The sequence below is a fragment of the Prionailurus viverrinus genome, chromosome F2, assembly GCF_022837055.1.
Source record: "Prionailurus viverrinus isolate Anna chromosome F2, UM_Priviv_1.0, whole genome shotgun sequence".
Classification (NCBI taxonomy): Eukaryota; Metazoa; Chordata; class Mammalia; order Carnivora; family Felidae; genus Prionailurus; species Prionailurus viverrinus.
In genome coordinates this window covers 66,286,159-66,306,458 of record NC_062578.1, presented here as the reverse complement: position 1 = coordinate 66,306,458, position 20,300 = coordinate 66,286,159, and the positions used below count along the sequence as shown (strand labels likewise).

Sequence of the window (20,300 nt, the reverse complement as noted above, 5' to 3'; positions counted from 1 at the left end):
AAAAAAATACTGGCATAGATCCATAATGGCACAGACATAGAAGGGGTTCCTGGACTCTGCACTGAAGATGGGGCACATGAAATGAAGGGGCATGAAAGCCAGGTGGGGCCAAATCATTTCACAGACCTTCAGCTCGAGAGGAATCTTTAGAGATTTTTCTCATTTAGAACTCTTATTTGACAGACGAGAGAACTGAGGTCCGGAGGGGCAAATGACTTGCCTTGTCACATAGCTGATTAATAACAAAGCCCCAAAGGCATCTGGTCATCACTTTTCAATATCCCACAGACTTCTGGTGTGAACTGAAGGTGAAAGTGTTTTTTTTCCCCATGGCCGTTCATTTTATATTAGTCTGCCAAGGAAGTGTCTGGAATAAAGGAGGTAAAGCAGAGAGAGAAGAGACAGAGGGTTTTGACCATTGTGTGATAAAGATGTTCTGGTGACTCAGTGCCCTGTGGCCTGCAAATGATGCAAAGGGGAAAATGATGAGTAGGTCTGTCCAGGAGAACACAAGGCCCCCCAAAACAAAACAAAACAGAACAAACCACCCTCTGGAAGGTTGTGTCCAAGGACAGGAGGCACACTCAACAAACTTGGTTCAAAAATCATGTAATGAAACTGTTTGGTACCAGACACTATAGAATGTTCTAGAAAACACCACCTAGCATTGTCTATCTCCTTTACATTCTCTAAGCACTTTCCCACATACCCTCTCCTCATTTGACACTTCCTGTATCAGCCAGGGTTCCAGGTGATTCCGGTTCATTGAGAGGACTTTTTTAGAAAGGGGCAGGTGGGGTCCCACCATGACAGGACCCAGAGCGGCTCTGGGATGAGACAATAGGGATGAAAGGTCTCTGCCTTTGTTCTGTCTTGTCTTGCACTCTTTCCAGTATGTTATTTTGCTTAGGCTCCCTGTTCCAGACTGCGGGTGTCTGATTGGCTGAGCCTGGAGCACATGGACACTCCTTGACTGGGGGAATACTGAGGCATCTTGATGTACAGGTCCTTCCAGGCTATATCCAAAGCAAAATCTGAATGCTCTTGACAGAAGAAAGGAGAATAACTAACAAATGTTCCCTGTAAATGAAATGATTACCTTCATGGCATAAATGAAACGGCTGAGGCCCAGAGAGGTGAAGTGACTCACCCAAGGTCACATAGCTATATATAGCAGAGCAAAGTTACATCTCCAGAACCTGTTCTTTCTACAAAAGGGAGTGGGTGAAGTTTGTATTTAATGCAGTCCTTTCTCCTTTCTTACTGCTCATGTCACCCTGGTTCCTACCCCTCCTCCAAAGGGGTCTTATCACTCTCTCAGCTGCCATCTATGGACCATGAGGCTGATGCTTTTACTCCCCTCCACTCCTGGATCCCCAAATTTCCTGGTACCCATGTGATAAACGGAGGAATACTTCACACTGTGTGCTAATAATTGAAGAAATCACTCCCAGGTGGGTCTTCTGACACTGTGAAAGCCCTCTCTCACTTCTTATTCCACTGCTGTGGATCTGGAGCTTATTGTTGTTGCGGGGGAGCTCAAGGAACTGAGGAAGTCACCTATGCAGGTTTCACTGAGATAAGGTCTGCCTACAGGTGGGGCCTGGCCACAGATTCATGGCCCCATCGCAATACCTTAAGTGAACCTTTAGGGACAATGGTTCAAAACTATATGGTTCTCTGTTGTCTACAGAGAAAAGCCCACGTTCTCTTGTTTAGCTGTATGATGTGCCACTCCTGGTGTCTAGGGTGCCGGTTACGGAAGGACTCTGAGTCTCTGGGAACAGTGGGAAAGAATGACATGTTCCACTAGTCTGCTGAGCGTGGAGAATGGAGAGGGGTGGCATGTATAAAGTCGGCTTGATGTTCATACTGAAGCCCTTAGTGTTCTTTCCTCAACCTACCATTCCCTTCCTCCTCAATACTTTCCCTACCCTTTGGTGCTGTAGTCTGAAAATGGAAATCAGCTGACCTGTTTCTTCAAATGAAATTGCGTGTAGAAGCTCAATGTGTAAAATAAACGAAAGGCTGAGATGAAGGGGGAGGGGGTTCAGAGACCACTGTGGCTCTGAGGGTGTGCTTGGAATCCCCGGGAACCATGCCTCTACCCACAATCCACTTTCTGCTCTTCCTGGGACATACTCCATCCTTGCCCCTCCCTGCTTTCTCTCCCTCTATTCCTTAACCTGGAATGACATCTTGCCAGTTCTTTAAGATCTCAGAGGTCACCTCTGCCCTAAAACCTTCCCTAATGCTTCTAGCTGGATAGATTCTCTCCGAAAGCCAAAGCATTGTTCTTGAACTTCTCTCATGGATTTTATAGTTGCTCATTTGAATACAGGTTCCCCTGATATGTTATAGGTGCCTCTGGGTAGTTCCCTGTGTGACGGGTAATCTGAGGTCTGTGCAGTCAATTTTGGAAAAAAATGCTAGCATTGTAATGCATGGATATTGTTTATTTTGTTTTAGAGCCTTTGCAAACTCTTTGTAATATTCTACCTCCTACATCCACCATCTACGCTTATTCTTTCCGGACATCTTTTTGTTTTTGTTTTTGTTTTGCTTTTGTAAAATTGGGGTAGTGGTGTTACTGGCTCCATGGAGTTCCTGTGATGAGTTAATTTAATTTATGCTAAGTGCTTATTACAGCACCTGGCACAGAGTATGTGCTTGGTGAATGTTAGTTATTACTATTATTGTAATTATTATTACCTCAACATCATTAGGATAACAACACTTCTCCACCTTGATATCATGCCCAGGTTCCTTCCCAAGGGGTGGCCTGCATTTGCTTGTCACCGAGGCGCAGGAAGAAGTGAACCTCTCAACTCTTGGCTGGGAGTCTGGGTGGATGAAGTGAGAATTAGTCATGGCCTCATTCACAATCTGAGAACATTCACACTTGTCACACCTGCTTGGAGAGGCTTGGATTCATCCAGCAAATTTTGCATTTTCAGCCCTGGTCTGTGTGCTGGGAACAGCTCAATTTTGAAAGTCTTGCAAAGGCCTCTTCGAAGTGGCCCGATGACTTCATTCAGGACCTGGCCCTGCTGGGTGCGGGGACTCTAGTGAAAGGCAGGAGAAAGCTATGTCAGCTGCAGCCGTGTCTCCCCAGGATGCCTGTCCTTGTCTGTTCCCAGAGTGTGCCTTTAAACCCAAGCTGCCAAAGAGTGTCCTTCTGTTAAAGAGACTAAGAATCTTTCAGGAACCTGCTCCCTGGAAGGGACATGTTGGGATGCCAGACCCTTGGCTAAAGTCATTAAGTGAAGTTATACTTGATCAGCTGCAATGGAAGTATCCATCCTTTTTTTTTTTAATGTTTATTTATTTTTGAGAGAGAGAGCATGTGTGCATGAGCAAGGGGGGGAGGGGCAGAGAAAGAGGGAGACAGAGGATCCAAAGCAGGCTCCACACCGACAGCAGAGAGCCTGATGCAGGGCTTGAACCTATGAACTGTAAGATCGTGACCTGAGCTGAAGTTGGGCGCTTAACTGACTGAGCCACCCAGGCGCCCCAGGAAGCGTCCATCCTGATGGGAGGGTTTTGGCCTTGGGTTTTGGAAGTACTTTGTTTCTCCTTTGTCCTACCTATTGGCCTTCACAACTGCTGGTCAGCCTGCGTTTCCTGAATTTCCATGTTCTTTCTTACCTTTCTGTCTCTGCTAGAAAATGTGCCACCTCTTCTGCTGCCATACACCCTTAGGCTTCTTCCCCTCAGAAGTTTCTCTTGACCCCAAAGGCTTTTGGATATTCTTTTCCTTCGATATCACATACCTGTCTACATCATGATTCCTGTAACTCTGGGCATCACAGCCTGTTTCCTTACCTGTCTCTCCTGCTGTAAAGTGGGCTGCGTGCCCCACCCCAGAACTGTGTTATTTGTTCATGGCTACAACTCTGGGGACCTGGCCAAAAAAAAAAAAAGGCACAAATGAGTGAATTAAAACAATGAATAAATAAGTGGACGAGTACAAGAATCAAGCATAAATTATTATTTCTGTTGATCTGACCCAAGCATGAGAAGGTGAGGCATGACAGAGGAGAACATATCTTCCAATACTGTTCCATAGTAGCACCCTTTCAGTGAAGAAATTGTGTGCCGCATCTCAATTTTTGGAACAGATAAAAGAAGAACTTTTCTGCCTGTAGGAGGAGTGAAACCCTATGGTCTCTTTCCTCTTCCTCCTTTGGGGGTGGGGCGTAGGCTCCTTGGGCAGAGTTTGAAAGCCATTGCCCCTAAAAGGATGATGCTGTTTTGAAAAGAACTGAGCAGAGGGACCACAATCCACCCAGGGGCCTGATTTCCTTATTAGTTGTGGCTAATAGCATGTATTATGCACATAGGCTGGGCCAGTCCTATGCTAAGGGCTTTGCTTATATCAATTTTTCATCCACATAGTAATCTTATGTGGTATTTTCTATGCTCACTTCTATTTTAGAGAGGAGAAAACTGAAGCATAGAGTTAAGTAACATGCCCAGGTCCCATGACGACAGAGCAGCTGAGTCAGGAATCAAACTCTGGATTATCTGTCTCTAGGGGCTGAACCCTGAGCAGGCAGCCGCCTGCAGGAAAACAGCGGAAGTGCCCATAAGAACCTAAGCTGTCCACTGAGTGTGGTTGCAGCTGGGCACTGTGCTAAGCCGTTCACAAACATTAGCTCATTCGATCCTTACTGCACCCCTATGGCGTGGAGGTGTCACTGCCATGTTATCACTGGCAGAGGAATCACCTCTATCTACCCTTCGCAGTGGGTTATCAATGTCACCTATTGCCAACAAGGGGGTCAAGTAAAAAACGATTAGCCCAACATTTGCATACATTTTGTAGCAAGATGACCTTTTTCTTTTTAAAGAGAAACACAGATTATTTGAAACCAATGATGCTAATTAGGGTTGGCTGCCTCAGCAGGATAAAATAAATCAACCAATCCACTTTTTGGAAGCAGAAGGTGGGAAAGAGGCTACTTCTGAGCTGACTGTGCACCAAGAGACAGATCCTTGTTTCATATAAATTGTCTATGAAAATTCCTCTAGATGAACGCAGGAGGGAAATCTGGCACAAGTCCTAGAGCAGGATAAAGATGTTTGAAAATCCTTTCAGAAATCATAACTTAGATGCTTCTCCCATCTGTCCCATTTCTGCCGAGAAATATGACCCTCTTTCTTATAGGATTTTCAAAGCACTAGAAGACTCCAGAATGGTATATAGAGTAAGAGGTATTACTGCTTCACGGTGGACAATCCAAAACCTCCTGGACCCTTTTCTGACTGCTGATAACCCTGTGGTAAGAAGTCTAATGAGACATGCTCATATATTTTCTTTAAATTTAAATAAAAAAATTTTTAACGTTTATTTTTGAGAGAGAGAGAGACAGAGACAGAGACAGAGTGCGAGTGGGGGAGGGGCAGAGAGAGAGGAAGACACAGAATCCGAAGCAGGCTCCGAGCTGTCAGCACACAGCCTGATGCAGGGCTCAAACCCACATATTGTGAGATCATGACCTGAGCCGAAGTTGGATGGGTTCTGGGCCCATTCACTGAGTGGGCCACCCAGGCACCCGACAAGACATGCTCATATTAATAATGGCTGTCCCTGTCCTGTCTTCCTTTAGGGGATCTCTGTGTACTATGACAGCAGAAAGCTTCATCCAGCATAGTCAGGAAGGGAAGGACTAAGGACAATGGTATTCTTTGTAAAAATCAAGAGGATGAGATTATAAGCCTGTGGTGTTCATTAAGGCTGTTCATAAATATTTTGGTTCTGTTCTGGGTCACGGTGGGATTGTACTTCCCATGAAAGCTAGGCATGGCCCTGTGATTTGCTGTGTGCAATAAAAGGGGAGTGAAAGTGATATATATCAGTTCTGGCAGAAAATGTTAAGAGCTAGTAGGATTTGCCATGTTCTTTTTCCCTTTGTCACAGCGTCAGGCAACATTTGAGAGAGTGGATAATTTTTTTTAGACTGGGTATGATGGTTAATTTTATATGTCAACCTGGATAGGCAATGGTGCCCAGTTGTTTGGTCAAATACCAGTCTAGATATTGCTGTGAAGGTATTTTTTTAAAGATATGATCAACACTTAAATCAAGAGACTCTGAGTAAAGCAGATTATCCACCATAATGTGGGTGGAACTCAACCAATCACTTGAGGTTCTTAACAGCAGACTGAGGTTTTTCATAAAGGAAGGGATTCTCTTCTAGATTGTAACATAGAGACCCTGCTTGAGTTTTCCAGCCTGCTGCCTTGTGGAATTCCTACCCAAGATTACAAGCATCAACTCTTATCTGAATAGACTATTGGCCTACTTTACAGATGTTGGACTTGCCAGCCCCACCATCACGTGAACCAATTCCTTAGAATAAAATAAATCTCTATGTATATATCCCATTGGTTCCATTTCTTTGTTTTTCTCTAATACACTGAGTGAGGATGAACTGGAGCAGGAACTCAGCCAACTCATACTGGAAATGTAGAGTGAGTAAGAGATAAACCTTTGTTGTTAAAAGCCATTGTTTGTTACAACAGCAGAACCTACTCTATTCCTATTGATAGAAAAATTAGATATCTGTCCCATTCATCTACATTTTTTCTTATACTTTTTAAAAACTTATTTATTTATTTATTTAGAGAGAGGGGAGAAGGGGCAGAGAGAGAGGGAGAGACATCCCAATCAGGCTCCACGCTGTCTCCTTGCATCAGGGCTTGATCTCACAAACTGTGAGATTATCCCATCTCTAAATATTGAAATGAAATATCAAAACCAAATCTATGTAATATTAGCTGAGAGAAAGAAAGGTTGGAAGGAAATTCATATTAGCCAATGGCTTACTGATGAACCAGGTACTGAGCCAAGTGCTTGGCATATAATATCTTATATATTTCTAAAACTAGCTTGTAAGGTATGTATAATATTATTTGAGAGATGAGAAAACTAAAGCCAAAGACACAGAGTTAGTGAATACCAGATGTGAAATTCAGAGTCAGAATTATGTGTTCTAAAACTCAAGGATAATTGTATCAATTAGGATTTTTAACAACAGAAAAGGAATTTATTACAATGGCATCAGGTACTCACAGAATCGATGGGAAGGACTGGAGAACAGGCTCATCAAAGGACAGATATTCAGGGCACCAGGGGTCTGGAAGCAGGAATGTTTCAACGGCCTCACTAGGAGATGATGATGGAAGGAATGCGGGTATGCTTTTTCTGGTGTTTTATATTTTGTTCCATTTCTGATCAAGTTCAAAGTCCTGAGTTCAGCTGGCCTACCTTGGCGTTATGGGCTCACTCCCTGGCAACTGCATTGACAGTTCCAATAAAACCACTTGCTATTGGAGATAGGTAATTCCTCATAAGGACATTAGGAACTGTTGTCACACACACACACACACACACATACACACACACACACATTTTGTGTGTGTGTGTGTGTGTGTGTGTGCGTGTGTGTGCGTGCTGGGGGGTGGTGAATATTAGGCAGCCAAAAAGGAGAGCAATTACAGGTATCCTCCGCTTTTTGAAAGTTCCCGCTATGCCACTTCGCTTTTAGGAAGGACCTGTGTTAGTACCCGTTTTCCGTAATGGAAAGAAACCCGAAGGAGAGTTTCATTTTTACGACAAAAGACGAAAAGCGAAAATCGTGTTCAGCGTCGGTTTTGCAGCAGTCGTCGTACACGTAGAGATAGACGCAGCCGCAGCTGCGCTGAGAGGCAGGGTCTTGTCTGGGCATCCAGCCGCCCGAGCTCTGACCTGGTCTGGTGAGCGTCTATGCCGTATCTCAATGTATTTTTGTGTATTTATTAGCAAGATGCGTCCTAAGGTGTCAGGAAAGTCTGAGAGAGGTTGTTTTTGGGGTCTGAGAATGCTCAAAAATGCTTCCATATAAATTAATGGAAACTGCTTCTTGGTTTTATGCCATTTGGGTTTATCAAAGAGTTCTTAGGAATGCTCCACACTTGGGTAGCGGGGAAAACTAGGTTTGGCTGGCAGAGAGCCCCATTTTCTGTCTGTTGTCCTGATGTAATATCAAAGAGACCACTTCCATTCTTAAAAATGTCCTAGTCTGGAGGATAAATAATGGTGTCACCAAATAGCATCCCATATACACACATACGCTATTATTCATCTGAAGCCATAAGGGGCTGAAGTGGACCATTTCCCTAGGCATGGAGGGCTGTTACAGGGTTATTTTTCTCTGGATTTGTTTTGGTTCCTCTCCCAGTAGTATATTTCTAAATTCCTGAATCATTTTTATCTGATTGGTTATTATCTAGTTCTACTGTCTAGAAATTATACATGCCCTTTGCTGTTGAAGACTTGTGCTGTTTCTAGGTGACACTCTTCTTTCTGATGAGAAGGACCAGGGTGACAGGTACTGGAACAACTTCCAAGCTTTGTGCAGGATTTCAGTTGTTCAAGGGGCTGTACCAAGGGCATGCGTCAAGTGGGATATAATCATGAGCAGATCTTATAGATTCCACTTCCTTGGCATCCTTTGAATCTGTGCGTTTTACCTTCATCGCTAACATCTTGGTTCAAGCCGCCACTATCTGTCATAAGGATTACCACCTCCTGATTGGCATAGGACCTTCAGTGTTGTGTCTGGTCAATCTATTCACTACATAGCAGTCAGAGTGATCTTTCTAAGGTGACAGCCTGATTACATCAGCTCTCTTGCTCTGATGGCTCCCTACGGCTCTTGATTAAAGTCCAAATGCCTTCACCTGGCCTGCCTAAGCTGGCCTGGCTTTCCTTCTCGCTCAGTGCTCCCCACAGACGCTCTTTCCTCCTGACCCTCTGGAACTCAGGTCTTTCGAAGATTTTTCTCTCTTCTGTCTGGACATCTACTTCTTTTTTCTCCACCAACTCCTAGTTACCCTTAACTCTTAGCTTAACACTAGTCATAGTCATGTTATTAATAGCTCATCTAGACAGAGCACTTATCTATATGCCAGATGCCATGCTATGGGCTTCACAGGGAATATCTCATTTGATCCTTTCAGCCACCCTAGCAAGTAGGTGATACTATTATCATTAGCATCTGTCTGTCAGATGGTTGAGGTTCAGAGAAGATAAATGCCTTGCCAGGATATACAGCTAATATAAAAGGTAGAGCCAAGATTTGAACATGGAAAAGCAGATGCAGAGCCTGTACCCCTGTCCCTGTGCTACATGGCTTTTTAAAGATTTCCTCCAGGTGGCCTCTGCCTCCCCGATCTTCTAAGGTGCCTCTTCTAAGGTGCACCTGCATTAGGCGCCTCTTCTCAGTGCTTGTGTACGTAGCACAGAACTTTCTCTGGTAAAGTCCTCATCAGCCTGTACTATAATGACCTGTTTATTTGTTTTTCTTTTCTTCTGGAGTGTTAAGACCCATGAGGCTAGTGTCTTTTTCATTCTTTTACTCAAGTAGGCAGAGGTCTTCTCACACAGTGGGTTCTTAATAAATGTTGGTTGAATGGATGATTAAAATTAGGTATTGGTATTAGGTCTCGAAAAGTTACAAATGCCCCCTCCATCCTACCTCCCAGCTTGTTCCTCAGCTTATTGTCCGTTGCCATTGATCTAAGAATTATTTCTTCTACTGAATCGGCTTTTTTTTAAAGTCCATTTATTTATTTTGAGACAGAGAAAGAGAGAGAGCATGAGCAAAGGAGAGAGAGGGAGAGAATCCCAAGCAGGCTCCATGCTCAGTGCAGAGCCCAATGCAGGGCTACAACTGTGAGATCATGACCTGAGCTGATACTAAGAATTGTACACTTCACCCACTGAGCCACCCAGGTCTTCCTGCATTAGCTTTTAATATCCCCTCCTCTGGGCCTTTGCCTGTGAGATTTCCTCCATGAAAAGCTCTCTCCATTCTCCCTGCTGCTAATTCATGTTCTTCTCACTTTAGATGCCATTAGGGCAGAGTCTTCTTTGATTTACTCCTGTGGCTTCTCTTACCCATTCCCTTCCATTGGGGACTTAAATGACTGGCCCTGGGTATGGCATAGACCCATGTTGTCCCCAATATCTGTCTTCCCTTCATCATTAAGGAGATGGGAATATTGCCAATGATTAAATGGCTGCCTTCCTCAGTCTCCTTATAGCTGGGAAGGTGCCTTTTGATTGACTGAAGTTTTGGCCAACAAAATCAATTTTGTGAACGAATTCAAGAAATGTCCTTACAGGAAGCGTACGGATCTTTTTTCTTACTTTTCCTCCATTCTGTTGTCAAAGGTGTAAGCTGGAGCTCTAGCAAGCATCTTGGATCATGGGAACAAGAGCTACATTCCAGAGATGGTGGTGTGGTGAGCTGGTAGGAGCCTGAGTTCCAGACAACTTTGCATGGCTTCCATACCATCCCTAGACGGTCTACTCTTGACTTCTTTTATAGCACTGAGCAATATGCACTCCTATTTGTAGCTTCTCTGTTACGTGCAGCCACACCCAGTCTTGTCTCAGACACTGGTCTGTGGCAGTCTCCACATGCTGAGCAGTCATAAAAAGCTGGGTGGCCTCTCTAGGTGGCAGTTATCAAGGGGAAGGAAGTAGGTTTCTCGCAATTATTTAAGACTTTGACTTCTGGTTACGAGTCTACCATGCATTATCTACATACCCTTGAACAAGCCACATCACCTTTTCGGAGCTCAGTTCCCCCCTGGGAATGGTTGGTTGGTTGGTGGATGAGATTGGACCATGACCTTTAAAAGGTCTGTGGTGACAAAGGCCATGTCTCCAAGACAAGAACTGCTAAAGACAGAGACCTGGGCCGATGCACATTTTTTTCTGAGACCTCATGTGCCTTGTTCCTTGCTCTTGTCCCGATGTGCTCTCTGGGTCCTAGCTTCAGGCTGAGCTGTGCGATTTGGGCTGGAGCAAATGTTAGTGCTGTTTGTGTGATAGCTCTGACTCTGCTGTTCAATCCTCAGGGGACTCTCAGATTTCAGAGTCTGCTCTTGCTCTGCTGGCCTACCTGGGGCTCCCTGTCTGTCAAGTCCAGTAAAAATGTTTCCTTAAAAAATCCTCTTTTCTTTAATAAGCTCTGAACAAAGGCTAAGCTGGGAGAGCCACCCTGGTCCAGTGTTCACACACGTCTCCTTCTACACATAATCATTGTGTAAGTTGCTTGCTCTTAAGATTTTCCTGACCTTTGTTTGCTCATTTAGGCTGACTTCTTAGGAGTAAATTGTGTGTGTGTGTGTGTGTGTGTGTGTGTGTGTGTACACGAGTTTGTGAGTATTTGGAGGGTGTAGGAAGAAGGGAGAAGAAGGAGGGCAGGTGTGAGTATTCTGAGGTTAAAATCTAGTTGGCCCTGGTCCAGAACCTTTCTGGAGATGGTCCTGAGGCTTACACTTAACACTTTATTTCAGGTGTCTCTGCATTAGGAACCACACTATCCATATATACCTGGGTCATCAAGCCTGCATGCTAATGGCACTTACTCCTCCCATTCTTGATCACTGTCCCCTAAACAGTGAGTACAGGGCCACTCACTTATACAGCATAGACCATTCATACACATGTGATAGAATATGATGTGAATGGCATCCCCTAGAATGGTGCAGTGTATAACTTGTACAACTGTATGTGATGGCTCTGGCAGCTACCTGTCAATCCAGAGATGTCTAGATTTTCTGCCTCTGAAATGCTATCTAGGCAAAAAGGTCTGACTTATTTGATGGGGTTTTTATCACACTGGAGGCTATATTGGAAAGTTTTCCTCACCTGAGTCATTGGGGGACCCCCAGAACAAGGCCAAGAATTCAGTTTGGCCCTTTGTGACAGAAACCATCAATCAATAGTTTGTCTTAAAGGTTTTATCTTCTCATGTTAAAGAAGATGAGAGATAGGTGTGATGGGCTTGGTATGGTGTCCTTATAGGATCATCTGGGAGTGAGAAAGCATCCTTCTATCTTTCTGCTCCAAGGCTCCCACCTCAGGGTCATCTCATGGTTCAAGATGGTCCCATCTCAAGGTCATCTCATGGTTCAAGATGGTTCCATATCAGGGTCATCTCATGGTTCAAGATGGTTCCATCTCAGGGTCATCCATGGTTCAAGATGGGTATTGGAGTGCTAGCTATTACAGCAGCATCCCAAGTCCTGCCAGGACAGAGGAGGGAAGAAATGGCAAAAGGGGTGAGCTTCCTGGATGAGTCAGCTCCTATTAAGCAATCCTGCTGGAAGACCCCATATTTCTGCTGACTGTCTTTGGCCAAAATTAGTCTCATGGACACATATAGCTGAAAGAGAGGTCAGGAAATCTAGAATTTTAGCTGGGTACATTTCTGCCCTCAATAAAATTGGGACGTTGTTCTAATGAGGAAGGGGAAAATGGTTATTATGGACAAGTGATGGCCTCTGCCCAGGGGCCCTTTGCATATCTCTTTATAAGACTATTTGTGTTAGAATCACCCTTCTTAAAAAGCAGCTAGCAGGCACAGGTGATTGTGCTGGGCATATAGTTAACTGTTCAGATGCTCAGAAAATACCAACTGGGTTATTGAATTAGAACATTTGTTAAACCATTACACTGATTGAAGGGCAGGGGAAAATTTGAGCTCCTCTTTTTGAAGACTTGGGTAGTTGGGGCCAGAACAAACATTCCCAGTAATGTGGGCCTGGCTTGCAGGAAGTCTAACTGTTCCAAAAACTCAGCATGGGTCAGAACTTGATCTTTCTTTTGTTGCTGCTTCACATGACGGTTCTTCATTAGTACATTGGGTAAGGTGGCTACTGGTGCCATAAGAAAGAGGTTTGTGACTCAAGAAATGACTTCTTGGCCAGAAACATATTTAGCTGAATTAATGAGGCAATGACATTTTTTTTCACCTATATTGCAGGGCATTACTTGCCAGTGATTGCTCAAGGAAACTTGGCCTTATCATGGCATACCAGCATGTACTGAATGTTGCAAAATTTTAGGGTCACCCAATAAATGGAAAAGTCAGACCATATGTGTTAGGTAGATCATTAGAAGTTAGCTGGGTTGATTTATGTTTTCAAGTGTCAGTCGTTACAGTAAAACAATTATTGAGCATATGTTGCATTATAAATGTTTGGGGGGAGTAGCTACAAAGATAAATGATGCTTGGTTTTGCTTTCAGAAACCTTGCCACTTAGTGTAGGAGATAAGATGTGATGGCACAATTAGATGAGGTAGAATGTGAGGAAGGCTCCAATGGAGATGCTGTGGGAGGCAGAGCAGCGCCGTGGTGGGTTTAGATTGGGGCTGGCAGGGAGGCTCCAAGGTCAGCTGCATGAACGAGGTAGAGAGGGACCTTGAAGGACAGGGAAGTTTTGGACCCAGGGAGACAGGTTGGGAGAATGGAGGTGCATTCACTACGAAGGGAGCAGCAGCAGGAAACGTCTAGAGAGAAGACAGCCTGGGGCATCTTCAGACACTTCTGAGGAATACAGCTGTCTGCACATGTAAATATATACTCTGGGGAAAAGGGTGCCATATGTACATAAGCTTAGTGGGATGCTAGGATTTTAATTAAATATTAGCCTATTGAAGGCTCTGAAAAGGTCCTTTTTTAAAAGGCAAATTTCTGTCTAACTTTGTTAGGCAAGTAAATGAATTTATCCATATAGAAAAGACCTTTTTTTTTTTTTTTTTTTTTTTTTTTTTACCCAGATGTAGAGTGTTGGAAATGTGGTTTAGCAGTGTCTCCAGGAAGAAGAAATGGTTTTCTGGGAATCTAGCTGGTCTCTGTTGACAAACAGCCTACTCAGCTTGACATACTGGCCCAATAGCAGGGTATGCTTCTAAAGCCAGTGTTCTTTCTTTCCTACCTATTCTACTGCTCATCCAAAAAGAAAGTAAAAAGCAATGGTCATAAACAATTTTTGCTCCTTTTTTAAATGTTTACTTCTTTATTTTTGAGAGAGAGAGAGAGAGAGAGAGAGAGAGAGAGTGAGAGAGCACGCATGAGCGAGCGCACAATTAGGGGAGGGGCAGAGTGAGGGAGATACAGAATATGAAGCAGGCTCCAGGCTCTGAGCTGTCAGCACAGAGCCTGATGTGGGGCTCGAACCCATGAACTGTGAGATCATGACCTGAGATGAAGTCAGACGCTTCACCCACTGAGCCACCCAGGTGCTCTGATTTTTGCTCCTTTATGCCCTAAAAGTATTTCTTAAGTTGACTTACAAGTATTTTCTCATAAATTTAAATAATTGCAGAGGACACAACTATTATACGTATACATATGTATGTTGTGTATAATGGTGTGTGTATGTTTGTATACACGTACACATATATGTTATAAATATTGAACATATTGTAAATAATATAAAATAATGCATTACTCTTTTAAATTAATCCAATGGCATAGATCCCACAGTCACCTGATACCCACTGTCCTCTAATGAAACAAAGAAATGCACATATGAACAGGCTTTTACTTAACAGCAGAAAATTCTCTTTCACATATTTCTACCTTAAAAATCACATTTCTGTTCTTCTTCCATCACAATAAGAATTTTCTTTCATTGTAACATATTTTCATGTTGGAGGTCTTTTATTGATCAACCTATAAAATTTTTCTGCAACAAAAATATGTTGAAACATTGAAACAAAAATTATTGCCTGTGATTCCAAATGCTCTAAGTTTCAAAACAAATTTCTCTTGGATTGAGTTATCATTATAATTATTATGGGTTCACAATTGATCAAAGTAACATATGTGTGTGTACTCTACATTTTAATAAATACCGGTCATACGAGTAAAATATTATTGGAAGTGCTTCTCTCCTTTTTTTAAAGTTTATTTATTTATTTTGAGAGAGAGTGCACGCACGTTGTGAGTGGGGAGGGGCAGAGAGAGGGAGAGACAGAGGGTGAGAGAGAGAGGGAGAGAATCCCAGGCAGGTTCTGCACTGACAGTGCAGAACCCAATGCGGGGCTTGAACTCATGCACCGTGAGATTATGACCTGAGCTGAAACCAAGAGTTGGATGCTTAACCAACTCAGGCACCCAGGCACCCCTGGAAATGCTTCTCTTAATGATAAATACAGGGCAGAAGTTATATTTCCCTATTCAGGGAAGCTTTGAAGATGTCAGAATGTTGAACTGTCCCTTTTTTAGCACCTTGTGTTTGCCGCATCCGTCGTATGGCTGAAAATTGTGTTTTTTTGTTTTGTTTTGTTTTGTTTGTTTGATTTTGCTGAAGGGGCGAAGAATGGAGAGGGAGAGTAAGAGAGAATAGACATGCTGCTTCAAAGTGCTTTCTCACACAGCTCAACTTTATAAAAGAATACACATTTGGAAATTGGGGATCTGAAACTTGCCTCTCCTAAAATGAGCTCATTTGTGCCCATATATGCCTCGTGAAGTTGTCGTGTGAATGACAGTCTGAAGACCACTGTTAACTGGAAAAGAAAAATGACCCTAATATCAGAATACCTCATTTTGCTCATAACTGGCTATATTCCCGTAAATAAATTACTTAACCACAAGGGACTCAGTCTCCTCCTGCTTCAGACAATGCTGAGGCCCTTCTGGCACCCATAGTCTGATTTCCAGGCATCCTTCTGGGGGTGGAAATGATTGTCTAACTGAAGCTGTATGTGTTTCTGAAGATATCAATCAAACCATCTTTTCCAGGCAATTAGATTCTGTGGCAGTCTCATCTCAGCATATCAAACAGATTTATGAAGTTAATCTTTGACCTTTGCAACAACTAGAAAGGAACATAGATGAAGGGGAACAGAGCTTTTGGGCATTTCTCTTTTCTTGTTGTTTTTTTGGCTTGATTAGATAGCTGGTTTCCACAGCCTGCATGACTAATTCTGTGCTTCAATGACTCTCTTATAACCTTAGCATGTAAAGATGGAAAAATTCCCCTGACATTTTCAGGAAACATTTATTACAGACTATTTTATATGTCTGGTCAGAATGGGCTAACTGATTTTTCACAAGAACAGAATTTGGCAGAAAGCCTGGCCTCCTTTAGTCCTGTCTTGCCAAAAATCACTCTGGAGCCAACCTGTAGGGCCTGTGATGTCTCATGAGGCCAGACTTGAGAACGGGCTTGGGTCGGACTAACTCTTCCACCTAAAATGGGAAACAAGATCCATGTAGAGATAGAGGACCTCTCCCCACCTGTGTTTTTGGGGAATGTAAGGTAAATCCCCGTGGCTTTATCCTCCTGGAAGGGGAGTGATGGAATATTACATCTGGAAGCTTGGGAAAGGGGCAGAGAATAGAGGAGCCAGGCCACAGCCCGTGCTCAGAACTAGCAAGAAGAACAACGAAGGAAGACGGTCACCTATCCTTCTCCTTCAAATCTCCTGATCCCGTGGCTTACCTGGCCCAGCCTCTGCATCACCTCTTATCCCTTCTGCTATGGCCACTTTGATCTCCATCTGAAGATTCAGCCCCATTCTGGCTCTCAGGGCAAATGCCGATGAGAAGCAGGAGGTGTTTCAGCCACAGGAAGGGTTTAAACAGGCGGTGTCAGGATCAAATTTCAGTTTCAGATTTACTGCTCTGGCCACAGCTGTGTGGAGGATGTTCCGGTTACACTGTGGTGATAAAGTTGTCATCCTGCTGGAGAGACCCAATGAGTTTCACATGTGTGTTGCCTGTTTTATGCGGTGAACACTGACAGTACCTCTGGCTTGCGGCAGAAGGCTGTTATCACCTTTACTGAAGATGAGCAAACCAGCCTGAGTTGCTGGAAAATGGATGTTTTTAAGAAGGTCTCCACTAAGCCAGCTTGGTAGGCCTTGAGCTCTGGACCCAGACAGTCCAGGGTCTGATTGCCTGCTCTTCTGTTTGCTGTGTGACCTTGGCCAAACTGTCGAACTTCTCTAAGCTTGTTGCTTATTTGTCAGCCGAGGAGGATAATTGTGTCTACTGCACAGGATTATCATGATCATTATGTTCCTGGCCTGTATAAATATTATGCTACCTATTTTCTTTCCTGAACCAGTGCTGAGGAAAGGTGGGAGAACCATGGTTCAAAGGGGGGAATAGGAAGGGTGGGCATGTAGGAGGTATGGGTGCAGGAGGGTATGATGTCTCTGAGTTGGATGGGCAGAGATGCTGCAATTTTGCCTAAGAATAGCACTGGTTCTGTGTCATTTCTAGCTCAGACATCCTAACTGATGGCTCACAGGCTGGTTGGTAGTTGGTAATTTGTTTGATCCCCAGGATTAGCTGAATCTGAGTAATAGCTGGTGGGTGTATTAGTCAGTGTTCTACAGAGGAACCAAACCAACAAGGTGTATATGTGTGCATGCATGCATGCATGTGTGCGTGTGTATGTGTGTGTGTGTGTGTTTTAAGGAATTGGTGGCTTGGCAAGTGTAAAACCTACAGGGTGGGCCAGCAGGCTGGAGACCCAGGTAAGAGTTGGGGTCTGAGTCCAAAGGCTGTCTGCTGGCAGAGTCCCTTCTTGCTAGAGGGGGGTCTGTCTTTGTTCAACCAATTAGATGAAGTCTACTCACATTATGGAGAACAATCTGTTTTATTGAAAGTCTACCCATTTAAATGCAAATCTTCTCCAAAAAACACCTTCACAAAGACATCTAGAATAATGTCTAACCATATATCTCGACACCATAGCTCAGCCAAGTTGACATAGAAGTTCATGTCTGACACCTGAGCCAAACCATTCATTCACTCATCTTCCTGACTTGGAGGTGTTTGAGTCTGTGATCCTTAGTCCAGCATTGCTCTTCGTGATCACGTGTAAGACTTCCTCATCATTGGACATTGCATGATCGTTTGATTTGCTGGGAACAAATGAATTTCTAGGCAAATATGCCTACTGTGCCTTTCCTAGTCTCAAGTGTCTCCTCTGTTACCATGAACTGGCTAGAGAACAAACATAAGGCACATTGGGGTCTTAGACTTGGATGGATGTACAGGAGCTCATATGGGCTCACGTGTGAGGCCAGTTGGGACTGTAACAGCATGACCCCGAGAGAAAGCCTGACTTAGCAGATGGGTGCAGGGGAAAATTAACCTGCAGGAGCAATGGCCCCAAGATGTCCAGTGAATGTGGTGAGTTCTCGTGTTTGTGCAGGTGTATGTTTGGACAGGGAGGTTCCATCTGAAAGTGAGGTCTCCCTGCTGCCGTGGGAGGGTTCAGGAGCCCTTAGGGATTGTGGGCAGCAGGCTCTGAGCAGGGTGGAGTCAGCATGAGCCACACTGGTATGGGTTTTTATTCCCAAGGCTCAGGGTCAGGGAAAGGTTGAATGGAGAGGGGACCTGGGCCTAAGGAATGACCACAATAAACTACGGGGGCTGGATTTAAGCTTCTGTGGCTTAGGGATCATGTGGTGAGCCCAGGTTCATCCCAGCATCATCTAGTCAACTATAGGCAACAAGATTCACCTCAGACCTTGCCTGGTGTTGCTGCGGGACTGCTGGCCTGATCTAGACAAGAGCATGAGGGTTTGAAGTTGACTGTGACAGGCATAGCTGTCATTGTTGACTGTGGCATCAGGCAACAGGGCCAGCAAGTCTGTGTGTGTATGAAGAAAAGTGTGTCAGGACAGTGGTGCCCTGCACCCCCACTGTCCTTGGATGAGGCCAGAGAATGAACAGAAGGGCATATACTGATGGGGCGAAGGGTGAGTTGTCCATGAGGTGGTGCTCACAGCTTGTCTTCATGTGCGCCCGTGTGCCTTTTTTTTCCTTTGATAAAAACGCATACTGTAAATTATATCCTGTTTTAGAATTCATGGAAATACGATTTGTCTTTCCTAATCTGAAAAGCAGATTTCATGTACTTTTAAGATTCCCAGAGAAATGCCTACATTTGTAATAATTCACTTCTTTTCTTCTTCTGGGATGCAGTGACAAGGAGTGGTAGGGTGCATGTTATGATCTCTCTGCTCAAACACCCCTGGGTCTCACCCCATCCCCAAGAAGCTCACAGTCCAGCTGGAAGTGAAGATCCACCCACTCTCTGACACAAGGTAGACTGTGAGGTGAAAACAAGAGTGTATCATTGCTTGAGGGAGGAAGAGGTTAATTCTGCTTGGAAGCTCCTTGAGGGACAATGGAGACATCAGTGGGGCCCAAAGAAAGGATAATACTTAACGGTGGAACGTACATTTTCTGAAGTCTGTGAACTAGGACTAGTACAAACAACCCGGGTTGTCCAGTGATGACAGTGCTCAAGGCAGATGAGAAGACCTTGCTTTGTGAGTCTGAACTGAAATGGAACAAGGTGAGAGGGAGGGACAGGACTTTATAAACCATAGGAAGTGCCCCCACATGCTGAGAGAGGAGCGATCAGGTAAATACTAAAGCCAGGCTTTGGCAATCAGAAGGAAGTACTTTCTTTTGAAGTTATCTCAGGCGGGAGTTAGTGAGAGGTGAAGTTAAAAATGCACAGCTTTGGAATCAGTAAATAATTAATAGCACGTTTGTATCCTACTTTATGGTTTAGAAAGCAGGATAACAATTTAGGAAGTTTTGATATCTCTGTTTCGCAGACGAGGGAGCAGAGGCATGACAAAGTTGAATGACTTACTTAAGATCACAATAATAGTAAATGGCCAAATCCTATTGAAGAATGAGCTCAGGAACAGTTCTTGATCTAGTTTTAGCAACGGGTGAAACTAATCTTTCATCAGGAAACATTTATTGAGGAACTACTATGCAGATATTACATATGTGATAGTTTCTGATACAGTTTCTTTCATCTGGGAACTCACAGCCTAGGGAATGGCTCTGAAGTGGGTGATTTGGGATGACGTTTGGTGAGGTTTAGAGATACTTTTGGTGGTCATGGCTGGCATTTGGTGGGTAGATGCCAGGAATGCTGCTATACAACCTACAGTGCATGGGGCAAAGAGCTATCTGGCCTAAACTGTCAGTAGTACTGAGGTTAACAAACCCTGTTCCAGTACATTATTCATTTATGCATTCATTTAATCACATATTTGACAAGCTTTTGGGGTACCTATAATGGACTGTTCTAAGCATGGAGGGTATGGTGAGAAAGAATACAGGCAAAGCCCTTGTTCTCATGTCATTTATATTTGGGTGTAGAGTGGAGGGTGGAGAGGAAGGAGAGTTGGACATTAACAAGAAAATGAATTAGTAACAAGGAAACTATCAGGTGGTATTGAGCGCTCTGTGGAAGGTTCAGATGCGTTGGTACAATTATAGGTAACTTGGAGGTTGCATTAAAATGGCTCATCATAGGAAGCCTTTATAAAGCAGTCATATTAGGGGTGCCTGGGTGGCTCAACTGATTGAGTATCTGACTCTTGATCTTGGCTCAGGTCATGATCTCACGGTTCATGAGTTCGAGCTGTGCTGACAGTGTAGAGCCTGCTTGGGATT

The 20,300-nt window shown here is 43.9% G+C and overlaps 1 long non-coding RNA gene across 1 annotated transcript; it reads right to left on the bottom strand.

Annotated features, from left to right (window-relative positions):
* Positions 1-2,718: 2,718 nt before the first annotated feature.
* On the bottom strand, positions 2,719-7,554 carry LOC125156717 (uncharacterized). The gene is made up of 3 exons (XR_007148740.1): positions 7,079-7,554; positions 3,826-3,904; positions 2,719-2,843 (listed from the first exon to the last, which is right to left on the bottom strand). It is a non-coding gene; the product is annotated as an uncharacterized LOC125156717 (long non-coding RNA).
* Between the last annotated feature and the right edge of the window lie 12,746 nt (positions 7,555-20,300).